The following is a 15,885-nucleotide window of genomic DNA, read 5'->3' on the forward strand; positions in this document are numbered from 1 at the left end:
TTCACTTTGCATATACTAGTATGCATTTTAGGTAAAATGAAAATAAAACAAAAATGAACTACCTTCGCATACTGTATATGAACCTAATGTGGACTTGTACTAAAATAAATTCATTCTGGACTCTGCAGTCCGATCAAAGTCCCTTATTGTGAGATAGTTTTTAAAATAAAGTCACGTCCGGGCTGCAGACATGCATGTTATTCATACTAATAAGGTGTCATGCAGTTTCCAAGAGAATTATTGGAATACTAATAAGGCTTGGGGGTCTTTCGTGTCCTTCGCAACACAAATGTCTCACTCTAAACATAATGCATTTGTTTTTTTATGAAAATTAGACAGTCTGTTTTATTGTTCGAATTAATTTACACAATTAAATATGGAGCCCTTTATAGCTTGCTGTTCGATGTTAGCCAATGGTCTGTGTTGAAGGCCGTACTTTGACCTATATTTGTTTACTGTTTACAGACTTCTGTTTTCTGATTGTCACTCATACCATCTCGTCTTTTTATTTTATACATCAATGACTTTTTTACCTTAAAATTGCTGACATAGAACAAAGTAATTCAATATATATATATATATAGATATATATCTTTAAGCTAATTTTATGATTATTAAAATGTTTTTTGAATAATCTTTGTCAAAATGAGAATATGAGTTATATCTAAATCTAATCATGCATTACAATTATCACAATGATGTTATATTTAGAACTTCAAGGTGCTGCCATTTTATTTTTAAGATGTTTCGTGAGGTCCAATTAATAAGCTGCAATATTATTTATTGCAATGAAGGTATACTGTCATCTTGCACATTCTTGTCTATAAATATCATGTACATCTGCTGACTGTTGATATATTCGTTATATGCTACTACATTGTTTGCACTTGAAGTGAACTACATGTACTTTCTTAATAAAACAAGAGAACCTGTGTCGTTCACCTTGGTCTACATCTGTAATATTCCCTGGGGCTGTATGGCGATAACAAGGAACGACATAATTTGGAAGCAGCGTTCATTTTTATTCTACATGAATAATGATGCAAAATAATATATGAGGTTTACATAATCATGTCAGACTGATATAAAGGGAGGTAACTCAATGAAAGTAAATCAAAGTACTTTCAGTACTTTAATATAAGAATAATGTTACAATGTCCATATATATCAAAAGACACGGTCCAACAATGTAGACGAAAATAAAAGTCACGACAAGAATATCTGTTTTGTTGATTTTGTATTGCTGATCATTTAATATTTTATGTTTCTTTCTATCTTCCTTAGTTTACACTGAACAGCAAGATATGAAGGGCCCCAAAAATCAGTAATGTAAAAACCATTCAAACGGCAAAACCAACGGTATAATTTGCACATGAAAAACGAGAAAAGAGAAACACGTATGTCTATAGACAGACGACAGCTATTGTTCATCAGATTCCTAACTTAGGACAGACGCAAACATTTGCAGCGAGATTTAACGTTTTAATGGTACAAAACCTTCCCCCTTTTCTGAAACAATAGTGTAGCATCACAAAATAGAAAAACACATTATAAAATATCAATTTGAAGGCTTACAATGTATATAAATAACTCAACAACAAAAAACGCAAATGAATGAATAAATTTTATCTACGATACCACACAGATAATTCTTAGTTATTAAAATGTGTAAAGGATAAATAATTAAGATCTTAAGTGTGCATAGCTGCTAATTCCTTTCATATCTGTTAGACATTCTATGGCTTATTTCTTCTAATCCTCTTACCTTTAATATATTGAGATCATAATCTTTTTTTTCTCTCTCGTCCCTACTTAAGGTAGTTCAGGGGTATAGAAAAAAATCGACAGAATTTTCTTATACTTTGTGAAATTTAACATTGAAGTATTGTAAATGAAAAAATGCAAAAAAAATTGGGGGTCACCGGCCATCTAAGAGATATTTTGACCTCTGAAAATGAGTGCAAATAGGTTATAGGAAATTATAGGGAAAATGGACACAAATACACTTTGATTGAAATTTCAGAGCAAAATAAATGACAGAAGTGGCTAATTTTTTCATACTGTATAGCTTGATGTCTCTATTTTATAAAATTGAAATAAAATTTGGGGGTCACCGGCCATCCAAGAGATTTTTTGACCTCTGAAAATGAGTGCAATTAGGCTAAATGTAGGAAAACAGACATAAAATCTCTTTGATTGAATTTTCAGAGCAAAATAAACGACAGAAGTGGCTCATTTTTTCATACTGTATAGCTTGATGTCTCTATTTTTTAAAATTGAAATAAAATTTGGGGGTCACCGGCCATCCAAGAGATTTTTTGACCTCTGAAAATGAGTGCAATTAGGCTAAATGTAGGAAAAACAGACATAAAATCTCTTTGATTGAATTTTCAGAGCAAAATAAATGACAGAAGTGGCTCATTTTTTCATACTGTATAGCTTGATATCTCTTTTTTATAAAATTGAAATAAAATTTGGGGGTCACCGGCCATCCAAGAGATTTTTTGACCTCTGAAAATGAGTGCAAATAGGCTAAATAAAGGAAAAACAGATATAAAATCTCTTTGATTGAATTTTCAGAGCAAAATGAATAACAGAAGTGGCTCATTTTTGCATACTGTATAGCTTGATGTCTCTATTTATTAAAATTGAAATAAAATTTGGGGGTCACCGGCCATCCAAGAGATTTTTTTACCTCTGAAAATGAGTGCAAATAGGCTAAATATAGGAAAAACAGACATAAAATCTCTTTGATTAAATTTTCAGAGCAAAATAAATGACAGAAGTGGCTCATTTTTTCATACTGTATAGCTTGATGTCTCTACTTTAAAAAATTGAAATAAAATTTGCGGGTCATCTGCCATCTGAGATTTTTTTTAGCAAAATAAATGACAGAAGTTGTTCATTGTTCAAAGAGGGGTTGACCTCTGCGGTTGTATAAAGCTGTGTCCTGCGGAGCATCTGGTAATTATTGTGCTTAAACCATATTTGAGACAACATATGAAAACTGTGAGCTGACAGTCTGCTTAGTTTTTATCCATAAGTCTCAATATGACTTTCTATCTAAAAGGTTTTTATGTGTCAATATTTGTGGTTCAATACAAAAGGAAGATATGGTATGATAATTGATTGTTTATGAGGCAACTCTCCGCAATAGACAAAATGACTCAGAAGTTAACAGCTACAGGTCAAAAGCCGTTATCGCATAGTGAGATGTAAAAGGCCCTTCAATGACTAATGAAAAACAATTCAAATGAGAAAACTGAAGGCATATAAATGTACAAAATGATGAACTAAAAAAAATATGTGACACAACAAAAGACAACCACTGTCTGAATTACAGGTTCATGACTTGGGACAGGCACATACATAATGAGCCACTTCTGTCACATACATAATGTTGTGAGGTTAATGTTTGAAGGTGACAACCCTTCCCCTTAACCTGGCCATGTGACAGTGGTGTAATTTGGTACAACATAGGGGTTTTATCAATTTGTATTATTTATTTTTGAACTCTAAATCTAGCGAAAAGTAGATTATCACAGACAAATTTGCAGAATGAGTTGTATGAATAGTCAGGACCCTTGTTTTACAAACTTTATGGAGCAAAAAAAATGTGATGAGGTTTGTATGTACATAAAGTCTGTCATAAAATTAAAGGTTTCAGTATATTCACATTTTACAATATTTTTTGTAACTGCTGTACATGTATTTCACATGTTATTTTCCTTTTCTACTGTAGGATAGTAAGTGGTTCAAATATACATGTATGCCTCTTGAGACTTAAATTACATGCAATAGAAAATTTTAATAACTTCAGCTGTAATATGCATTTTTAAATGTAATGTATGTGCTAGGGGCCTAAATTGACCCTGAATTATTTCAAGTGTTTTGGCCTAAGGATTTTTAATACTTAAAGTACTATTAAATTATTACATGTATATTGTAATATACTATGCAATTGGTAATTTCCTTTTTATTTGAAGTACATTTTAAACATATGGGAGGATTCAGAGGCAGCCCTAGGAAAAATTTGGTTAATTATATTGGGAATCACTGGAGCATGACCTGAGTGGGTCCCCTTTAGGGCAGTCAGTGAGCCCCCTCTTATGAAAAATTCTGGATCCGCCACTGGGATTTTTTATACAAAAAAAACATTCATGAGGTTTTAAATTGCAGGAAAATATCACCTCTTCATACAAGCCCCCCCCCCCATTTTTTCATTCAAAAACCTACTAAACATGCTAAAAGTCACATACATTTGTACTTATACATTTGTATAATTTTGACTTTTGAATAATTATTAAACATTCTACATATATCAGATACATGTACATCAATTTAGTCTGTAAAAACATTTTTTCTATAATATATATCTTATAATTGCCATGAAACTTGGTCTGTAGGCTTTTAATTTAGTAATCTCTGGTCATACAAAGTTGGTTAAGATCAGTTAGTTCCTACTATCCTATTACATTTTAGAAACATACTTTGATTTTATCTTTATTTACAAAATAAAGACTCTTGTGTGGACATTACCATGCGTTCCACATGAAAATCAATTATATAATCATTTTTGTAAATTTGATTACATATATAGAAATATTTTTTTCATACACCTTTAATAAATATGCCTTAAAGAGGAAGTATTTTTAAAAGAGTTGAAATTATACTGTAACTTTTGGTCATGAATGGACCACCTAAAAAACCTTAAAAAATGTCTGAAGCCATCATTGAAAAGAAAATGACACCCACTTAGTGCAGGTGTAATTTTTTAAAGTTTGCATTTAATGTCTTTAACATATTAAAAAAATGCACTTCGAAATAACTGTCATGACTGTGTAGACCCCTAACAAGCTTTTAAATTTAGAAAAATATCACTTTATGACAAGACCACTTTTCCTGTTTAGGTAGTAAAAGTTTTGTTTTTCTCTCATGAAGATTCTGTGGGATCAAATATATTATAAGGGGGTAAGGAAAAGTTTTAAAGAATAGAGAATAATGCATGTAATGTTCACAATCAGGGTTTCCCCTGGGTCAATTATTTTTTTCGCCACCTCTTTCGCCAAAACAATATACTTTTCGCCACTTTATGAGTCACAATACATTTGTAAATAAATGAAAATAGACATACATGTAACAATGAAGAAAAACTGGGTTGTTAAATTATAAGAAGTACAGAAAATGGGAAAAATAAATAGAGATAAATCGTATAAAGAATTGGTTTGGAATGAAATGAAGGACCCTCAATCCAGACCATTGGTAAGAAAGGTAGTTTTGTGAAATGATTCATTTAAAAAAATAATTTACACGGTCTAGATCCTGCTAACTTGTTTAAACTCGCCACATTATTCATGTATGTGTCTGTCTCAAGTCAGGAGCCTGTAATTCAGTGGTTGTCATTTGTTTATGTGTTACATATTTGTTTTTCATTCATTTTTATATACAAATAAGGCCGTTGTTTTCTAGTTTGAATTGTTGTACATGTACATCATGTACAACTTACATTGTCAAATCTGGGCCTTTCATTGCTGACTAGTATGTATATACATGTATGTGGTATGGGCTTTGCTTATTGTTGAAGGCCGTACGGTGACCTATAGCTGTTTATGAAGGTGCCATTTTGGTCTCTTTTTGGATACATTGAAGTTGTCTCATCCAAGCAATTATACCACATCTTTTTTATATAGATGGGTTTTGTTCTAACATGTCTAAATTTTAAGTGTGCATGCTTAACCAAAAATGTTATAACTAGAATCCCGGCAAAATCAACTCCATTCACATTTGAATACTCCAGGTTTACAACAAGAAAATTCTTCTTATATATGCATGTAATACACCTAATCGCTATTAGCCTACTTGGCCGGCCGACCTGGTCGCTTGACCTTTTGACGCATTCAACAATCACTTTTCCATTGTGACATCAGATATTTTGATTTATGATGTCAACATGTACAGGAACCTGTGTGATATCCAGTAATGGTGGACAAATAGCGATAAGGTGTATCGTTTTTGATGCGTTTTGTTTTTTGATTTTGCCATGTGATTATGGACTTTCCAAATTGATTTTCCTCTGAGTTCAGTATTTTTGTGATTTTACTTTTTACATGTCTTACATGTATATAAACCTTTACTTCCATGAAACATGACCTTTACTCCCAGAAACCTAAATGGTCTGAACCCTATGTAGATGACATATTTCTCAGGTCCACAAATTTCAAATTTATTACATGATAAAAGTACCATGAGCTATGCCTTTGGTTGCATTAATAATTAATTTTCAGTCTGAAAAGGGGGGGGGGTCATTGTTTTGTTGTTCGACACGGATATTGTTCTGAAATTATTTACGCTTGCATGTTATTTTTCAGTGGTCGTGAATCGCTCTTGAACATTTATATTCAATTCAATAGTACTTACTTGTCAGTTTAAATTTCCCCTTTTTCATGATTTGTTTACATCATCTTTCGCATGTTTGTCGGACCTTTTCTAGTGTAAGACAAGAGTGAAACTTCTTCATAAGCTACCAAAATGAAGATCGTTTTCTATGATTTCGATCTGCATTACAGTATTCATGAAAAGCAGTTCACGTGTTCGATAAATGTGAGTTATTCTCTTTTCATTCTTCTCCTTCGTCAAAAACATGGCATTTATTTTTAGAACGGAAGTCCTATTTCAACAATGACAATTGTAACAATAAATTTTATTAAGTTTTAAAATTGCATTTAAAAGTTATTCAACTCTTTCTCAATGCATTTGAATAAAAAAGATTATTTAAATGATCATATTATACTGTTACGGAAAATTACGACTATGTACATCACTTACGATATCAATGCGCAACTTTATGCGCAGACGGCGCGAAAATTTAAACCCCCGAACTACCTTAAGTTATTATGTCTTTCCATTTATGATATAACGGTTTATTTAGTGGTACATATTTAGTTGATGTCTTTTCAGTTGATACAATTTATTATAGTAAATTGCTCATTCAATGTTTCTTCTCTGTAAAGGTCGTTTTTTGCATGAAGACTTGCTTGAGTTTTAAGTGGTGGTATACTTTGAGACTTCTTGTTCATCTGACCTGGCTCTACAAAGTGGGGTTTATTGTTAATTTGCGTCCGTCGTCCGTTTTCGTCTTTGTTAATTTTTCCAAATATCTTCTCTGAAACTACTAAGCCTAATGATACCGAACACATGTCTTTCAGTCGTCAGAAAGTTTTAATTAAACTTGACAACAATTATCATTGGTGTATCTAGTTGTAAAAATGATTATTGGGTAAGTCTGTCCGCCAGCAAATATTGCAGACGTGGCTAAGATTAAGACATAGGGATAACATGCGAAATATTTCTATTGAAAACCACCATGAATAGAAAAGATCTCATGTAAAAACCATGTTTAAAATGTTGAACTCTATTAAATGTCCATTTACATCAATACGATCTAATGATTTCTTATACGAGTTATCGCCATTATATGACGAATTTGACCACATTTCATGTCTGGCTATTATATTGAAATTTATAATAAAAAGGAATAGAAAATTTTAATAGCAGAAATAACCAGCAAGATAAGATCTACACGGATGTCAAAATGTTCGGCTAAATAGTCTAATATTGGAGAGTTCCTTTTGTTTTAGATGCACATAGACTCAGATAACAGTATGTCACGTACTAGTTAAAGCAGTTGTTTTAGCTGTTATGTATTTTCAAAACTGTTTGCTATTTTCTTTGATATCTAGCTTCAATCCTTTTGTCAACATTATTGTTGTTTGTTTTCATTAATACTACAGTCGTTATTGATTTTCGTAGTTCTTTCCATCCCCCCTTAAATTCCGTTCATGTAAATGTTTATTTCCATTCCCGTTCCGTTTTCTGTTTCCGCCATTCAGCAACACCCGTTATCATTTGTTGTTGTCGGATCACCGTTAGTATCTGTTGTTGTCGGATCACCGGTAATAACGGTTGTTGTCGGATCACCGTTAGTATCTGTTGTTGTCGGAACACCGTTATTTGATTGTGTTGGCTGCACACCTTCAGCTTGTTCTGACGTCACATCATCTCCATTTTCACTATCGGTGTCAGTATCGTTATCACATGTATCAGAATCGTTATCCGTATCGTTTTCATTATCGTTTCCACCGTTTGACCCCTCGGGCACTGTGCGTCTTGTACATATAAGTATATTAAAATAAAGAAAATAGAATTCAGTTTTCAAAAGGTAAATAAACACCTTTGTTTATATTTCACTATAAAGATAATAGATTAATAAATTGATAACTGTAAAATAATTGTTAACAAATACTACGTGTTTTTTGCCTATTTCGAGTCAGGAAACTGTCGTTCAGTTATTATCGTTGGGTCATGTATGTCTGGCCTTTTTGTTTTCCAAGTATTATTTTTATCAATTATCCCTTTTTTCAACTGACATTGTTTCATATTTTTTATGTCAAATTCTTTTTACCGACGATACGATATGGGTGTTCCTTATAGTTGAAGCCCTTACGGTTGCCTATGAATGATTATATCAACTTCATTTAAACTTTTGAAGATATTTATCTCATTGGCAATTATACAGCCTATCCTTATTCATAAGGCACTAACAAGATGTAATTTAAACTGTCAACGTGTTTGAAAGTTCGGGGTCTTTATGGCAAGCTATAAAGTACGGGTTTTTCTCATTGTTTAAGACCGTACAGTGACAAAATAATTGTCCAGAATCTCGCATCCAAAAGACTGAATCTGATTTATTTCATAATTTATGATTACGTATTCTTGGAAGTACACAGTTATAATTACTGGTTTTTTGCAGTGAAGAGTAAAATAGAAAATCGAGTATTAATTTTGTTCATAATAATTAGATGCCAGTTTTTAAATCAAGTATATCGGAAGACACATTACCAAATCAAATCAAATCAAATCAAATATTTTATTGTCATATAAACTTTACACTTTGTGACCAACATATATTAACACAATAAACATATATACATAAATATTAATTCACAATTAAAAAAAACCAGGATCAACATTTATATCTACAAACAATCTGTTAAGAGTCCCCTGCCCTCAGTTCTAATGACTTTCTCAAGTAGGATCCTAACTTGTTTGTTTGTTAAGGCGTTAATGGATTTGATAAATAATGATTTTTTTCTTTAGTTAAATGATGAAAGGTATTATTTCCGGTATATATGTGTTGGAAAAGGGCATTTCTTAGAGTTTAATTATACATTTTGTAATCACAATAGAGTAAAACATGTTTCTCATCCTCTAATATTTCACATTTGGCAAAGTCGGTCCTTTCTTGGGATTTTGATATATTCCCCTTTTTCAATCAAGTAAATAAGATCTACTAAGTTAGATTCGAGTTTATAATCTTTTCTAAGTTTTTTTTTATATAGATATAATTTACTTTGATCATCAACATGATCAAGTTTTTTTTTATATTTAGCATGATTAGTTTAATTGGTTTTACTAAAGAATCCGAAATATTATGTGCTACTTTTATAGATAGATAATTCAATGATTTAGTATAGAATTTTATTTAACAGCTCTAAAGTACTTTGTGATAAATTTCCATTACATTTTATCAACATTCCCAAAAATTTATATTTTGATACGCTTTCTATGGCTTTATTCTCATAGTGAATCTGTGATATTTCATCATTTTATTTTGACCGACTAAAGACATGGATTTAGTTGTGTTTGTATTCAAAGAGAGTTGCTATTTGTTGCAATATAATTTAACATTATTTAAACTATTTTGAAGACCCTCTTTCGATTCTGACAGGATTAAAAGATCATCCGCAAAAAGGACGCATCCCACCTTACTATTTATAAGCTTAAGGGGACTTGAATGATTTTCCTCAAATTTTTACAAGATCGTTTTTGAAGACATTAAATAAAGTGGGGTTCATGGTGTATCCTTTTTAATCCCTCTAGCAATATTAAAATATTCTGATACATAATCTTTATATTTTAAAGACGTTTTAGTATTTTTAAAAGTAATGGTGTTTTATAACTCTGTAAACAGACCTGCCAACTCCCATCTTGTATAATTTATAAAGTGAAGCAGTTCTCAATATTGAATCAAAAGCCTTTTTCAGATGTATGAAGTAGGCATAAATCAATTTTTCTCTTTATATACATATTTATTAATTCAGGAATTTTATAAAACGATGCTATCAGCTGTTCTGTGATTTTCTCTGAAACCAAACTGACAATTACTTAATTGTTTGTCAACAATCTTGATTAGCCTTTTATTCGATATGGCATTACAAATTTTGGTAGATTACTTATAAGAGTAATTCCTCTATAATTAAAATGTGTTAGGGTCTAACTTGTCACCTCTTTATGTAAAGGGATCATGAAAGATAATTTCCAAGAATCTGGATAATTACCTGTCTTTAAAAACTTTAATAATATAATTAGTTATCACAGGTTGTGAGTGTTTGATTAATTCATTCACAATTTTATCTGGGCGTACTGATTGGTTTACCTCAGCGAATGTAATTGGTGCACCAGTTTCTATATTTATTCAATATATCATATAATATTTAGTTCGCGTTCCAGTTTATTTACAAAAGATTTATCAAATGAGGTTGGTGAACCCTGATCCTGGAATGTTTTATGAATTTATTTTCATTTATCAATATTTCAGGAATATCTTCTTTAATATTGGGGTGGAGGGGGGTAATGCCTAAAGAACATTCCAGTATTCATTATGGATTATTTTTTAAATTATCTCAAAGTGATTTATAAAGTTTTTGGTGGTTTCATATTTTTTCTGTTTAATCATTTGTTTTAGTTTTTTACATAATTCAAAATATATAGGTTTTAAACTTTGTCATTTAAGTTATTGTAAATTTCGTTTCCTAAATAGTTTATTTGTCTTTTTTGTTTCAAATACAGTATTATCTAACACATACTTGTTTAATTTTTTCTTTTTCTTTTTTGTTGGTTTAGATATGATTACCATTCTTTTCTTTCTATATTTACTATCTTTAAGGTAGCACAATACAAATATTTGATACCTCCAGTTTTGAAATGCTGTAACTTTCTCAATTAAAATTTATAAAATGGTATTTATGGATAGCTTACAGATTACTCTTTCAAGTAAATGCAATGTTAGTATTATACAACACTTATGTAACCAGTTATAATGTTAACTGTGTCTACAAAATTTTACTAGAAATTTTCACTTTCAATTGTAATTAGCTTCTTCATTGATATTCTGAGAGTTTCGATTTTATTATATGTTGTTCCTAGAGCCATTATCTACAAAAGATATCTCAAATTTTGGATAGAATGTATAGATCAATTTTTTCTCCTTTTCAAATATTTTACTTCCACTATGTGGTACATGTAAGTATGTTTACACTACTTAAAGATTTATGAAAGAATGGAATATGATTTCAATAATTTAAGACACACTTTTGTAGCTTCTACTGCATTGATTAAGATTCCATAAAAAATTCCTGTATAGTTAAAGAGAGGAAAGAGCTAAATTCATTTAAGTGAGCTGACCAAGATTTTGCAATTAATTGTATAATAACTGATTATTTAATGATTGCAGAACAAAATTATTGATTGTATTTAAAAGATTAGTCTTTTATCTATCTTTATACACTTCTATTATTAATTTATATACAGTCTGAACAAAGTAACAACATTCAGTCTATGGAAGACGCGTATCGATAACAACTTGTCTTATATCAATGAGCGATATTGTCTAATATCAATTAGAAATATGCAGATATTCCATGCGGAAAATGTTGCTTTCGGCAACGAAAAATTAAGAAAATACTAACTTTAAAACGTATTGTTCAAATATAAACAACAATTGAGTCTAAAGATACATTCAGAAGTTAGTTAGAAGCTAAAGTTTATGTCCGTGTAAAATTTGAAGTGCTGTGTTTTTCTTATATACATAAATAAACAATGCAATACTTTTAAAATATCAACGCGAAACTTTTAAAATATCAATGCGATACTTTTAAAATATCAAAGCGGTGTTTTTGTAATATCGATATTAGTAATTATTAATTTTAATATTTGACTGCTGTATCCATATTTTAACAATTTTACCTTTTATATCTGTTTTGTTCATGCATCGTTGTAAATATGACAGAATTTGATGATACTGTCATACACGTGACAGGTTTAGCGCAATATAATCATGTCCAATCTGTCAAAATTTGAAAATGCCAGTACCGATGGGGTCTAATAAACAATGTCGTAATCAAATAGCTAAGTTTCAAAATCATTGTTCACATATATATAACATTTAGCAAATTTATAATGAACACACCGAAATAATATATATCAGATATGCTCGCAACGCATGCATGGAAGACTTTCTTTATTAAAAACAATGAAACTAACTTTTGACAAAGATGAATCATACTGTCCTCGTTCAGATTGATTCGACAAAATTTGGCCTGTGCATTTTTGAATCTCCTTTTTTTTACAAATTAGACTGTTGGTTTTCCTGTTTGAGTGGTTTAACACTAGTAATTTTTTGGTTCCTATATAGCGTGGTGTTCGCTGAGAGTCAAGGTTCCGTGTTTAAGGCCCTACTTTTATCTATAATGGTTTACTTAAAAAATTATTACTTTAATGGAAAGTTCTCTCATTCGAACTCATGCACCATCTTCTTAATATATCTATAAATCTTATAGCAGATAAATCACTTATAAATAACTGCTTTCCTGTGCTTCAACACGTCATTTGGGTGCTGAATCTTTTGTTAAGTGCAACAAACACACTTCTAAAGCTTTAAAGGTAACGACAGTTATGATGGTACAAGAACGATTACGTCAATAAAAATACCAAATAAACAGCACTGAACGATCTAAATGTATAAATATAGATAAAATATATACACATTTCTAACGTCAACAGAAATTTACATCTTATTCATTTGTTTTCTAAACATTTTTTTTAAGTATTCATTGAAGTCATAAATTCATAACAAGCGATACGGATTGTTATTTATACGATCGATTGCTAGTCAAAAACGCAAGTCAAATCTCTGTGGTAACAAAGCAACGGAATGCCTTCACGGTCATCGCGATGTAAAAGAGCGTCCAGGCGGCGAGCTGATTATGTTCATAGAGATATCGATTTACCAACAGGGAAAGTCTTTGATATAAAAAAGAACTGTTTTCCTTCTCAATATTTTTTCTATGTTAATAATAAATACATTTTCTGTTTGATAAGAATTTTGATTTTCGTTGTATCTGAAGTTGTTCAACTTATAGTATGAGGCTACTCAGTTGGTATCTTCAAAGTTCTGGACATCAGCATTTGTACATTTGAATTTGTTTGGAATATTTATTTTACCATTTGAATATTTATTGTTATTTTGAGCTGTATTGTATTGGACTGTTTGAAACAATGTGGGTTTTTTTAAGTAATGATATGTATGGTCCGCAACGAAGTTGTCGGTGCCATATAGATTTACCCTTGTTCGAAATTCAGAAAATCCAAAAATCCGTAATTTCGAAATGCGTCATTCTAAAATTCCGTAACAAACCATGAAACGGATTTTTTTTTTAAACGCCTTCATATATTGGGCTGATTTTTGTTATGTGAGTTAACCACGATGAGTTACAGATCAAGTATAAGTTTTGTTCTGCTTGGCTAATTTTTGCCGAAATTACGGGCTATGGACTTTGATAAATTGTTGAAAATCTTAGTTATACAGACTTTTTTTCTAAATGCTTTCAGATATTGGACTGATTTTTTTTTGTATGTGAGCTAACTATGGTGATTTGCAGATGAAATTTAAAATTGTTTTGCTCCGCTAATTTTGGCCAAAATTAAGGGTTAACAACTTCGAAAATTGTTGAAAATCATAGTTTTACTGACTCTTTTTCTATACGCCTCTAGATTTTGAGCTGATTTTTGACATGTGAGACTACCATCATGTTTGTGTCCACATTTGTTATTGAAATTGCAGATTTTTCAACATTTTAAGACGGGACAATTCGTGTTGCTTTGACATATCTAGTGTTTGTCTGTTTCGATATTACCCATGTGGATAGGCTATAGCATTGTGATCTCAAGGGCAGATCCAGCCGTTTTCAAAAGGGGGTTCCAAACCTAGGATAAGGGGGTGGGGTCCAACCATATGTCCTAATTCAAATGCATTGATCGGCCACTGGACCCATATTAGAATCTAATAGGTTGGTAGTGTATTTACAACCGCATTTAAATTCCACCATTGCATCATCACTTCAAACAGAATTAGTCGGTTAAACCATGTGATTGAAAACAATAGACTGAAAAGGTTGTTAACACCTTCAAATATCAATAGAGTTAAGCAACATTTGCAAAACGATAAGATTTTGTAAGCGTTAATTTTTGTTACAGATACGAAATTTTAGTGATATTGATCCTCAAACATTATAAGCCGGTCATGAACTAATTTTGTGAATTATGTTTGCGGTTCTTTTGATATGCATTGTGACGTGTCATCGTATTAATTTTATATTAGAAAACTATAGCAGTTATATAAGAAAAGTAAAGCATCTATAATTTTTTTATATTAAAAAAGTATCGCTATGATATAAGACAAACATCGCATTGATATTTTAATATATAGCAGTTTCTTTGACTTTTAGGCGATTTTGGCTTATCCAACAATTCAATTCATCTCAATTGCATTCCACATAGTTTGCTACATGACATTAATTAACTTTGTACATCTACAAATGATAAATCGTGCATTAATGTCTCATTTATTCAACAATTCAATTTTCCCGTTTAAATACACCTTGCTTGGTATAACTTAAAATAATTCATGGAAATTATACAGCAGACGTATGTCTTGTTAAATGTCAGCATATTTTAAGAAAAGAATCATGAAAATCAAGAATCTTCGTTTCTTCATAAAAATGTAAACATTCGTCTGAGATTTCCCACAATGCAAATCGTTGATATAAGACAATATCGCTCATTGATATAAGAAAAGTTTTTCGTATCGCACCTTCCATAGACTGACATTTTAAAAGTTTGAGATTGGAAGTAAAATAACACAAATATTGTGATACCTTAAATCGGAAATATTTATGATATGACGTATACATGTTGCGCTTTTTACTTCCTTCATTTGTCTTTGAAACATTTTTTTTCCACAGAAAACGCCAGTGTTTGAGGAAATATCAAAAAGAATTCAAAAGAAATATCGAAACGTCGACATGTAATCCCCAAAAAAAGAATCAGCCGCTCATGCGATTGGTCTATGTACATATATTGTGTCTCATATGTTAACTTTGAATGATATTTACTACCGTGTTTATCACATTATAATGATTTGTTAATATTATTTAGACAAAAATATAACACTTTCGTGAATATTGTTATTGCACAGATACTTTCGGATAGCTTGGTATATTGAACAAAAAATGATTAACTTGTAACCGGACTCTCGTCGATTTAACTCCCCTTTTTAAATTCCCAAAAATCATCATATGGCGTCTCAATATTTTTTTTCATATTTTCATTATATGTTTAATGTGTGAAAACAGTAAATATATCTTTTATAGATTATCTCGATCATCTCAGCGAGGTCAATTTTCTCGTTTAAGCCGGAACAGCAAAAGTTAGAAAAACAATCTAGGGGAGATGACCAATGATAATCTGTTTATTGCTATTTAACCTATGACGTTGTTTTTAATAACATTAACAACGGCACGTGCTCCGATATTTTTAAGCGATAATTTTTCATCTCATCGGACTGCGCCTTAATAGGAAATTATCAGTCAGTAACAGCAAACGAAAAATTCGTAAAATAGCAACAATCATACAATACTATAACACTATCTGAAAACAAACCTGCAGCAATGGAAATTATAAATAAAGTCAGAATTCCTATCACAGCCA

The sequence above is a fragment of the Mytilus trossulus genome, chromosome 6 (genome assembly GCF_036588685.1).
Source record: "Mytilus trossulus isolate FHL-02 chromosome 6, PNRI_Mtr1.1.1.hap1, whole genome shotgun sequence".
In the NCBI taxonomy this organism is placed as follows: Eukaryota; Metazoa; Mollusca; class Bivalvia; order Mytilida; family Mytilidae; genus Mytilus; species Mytilus trossulus.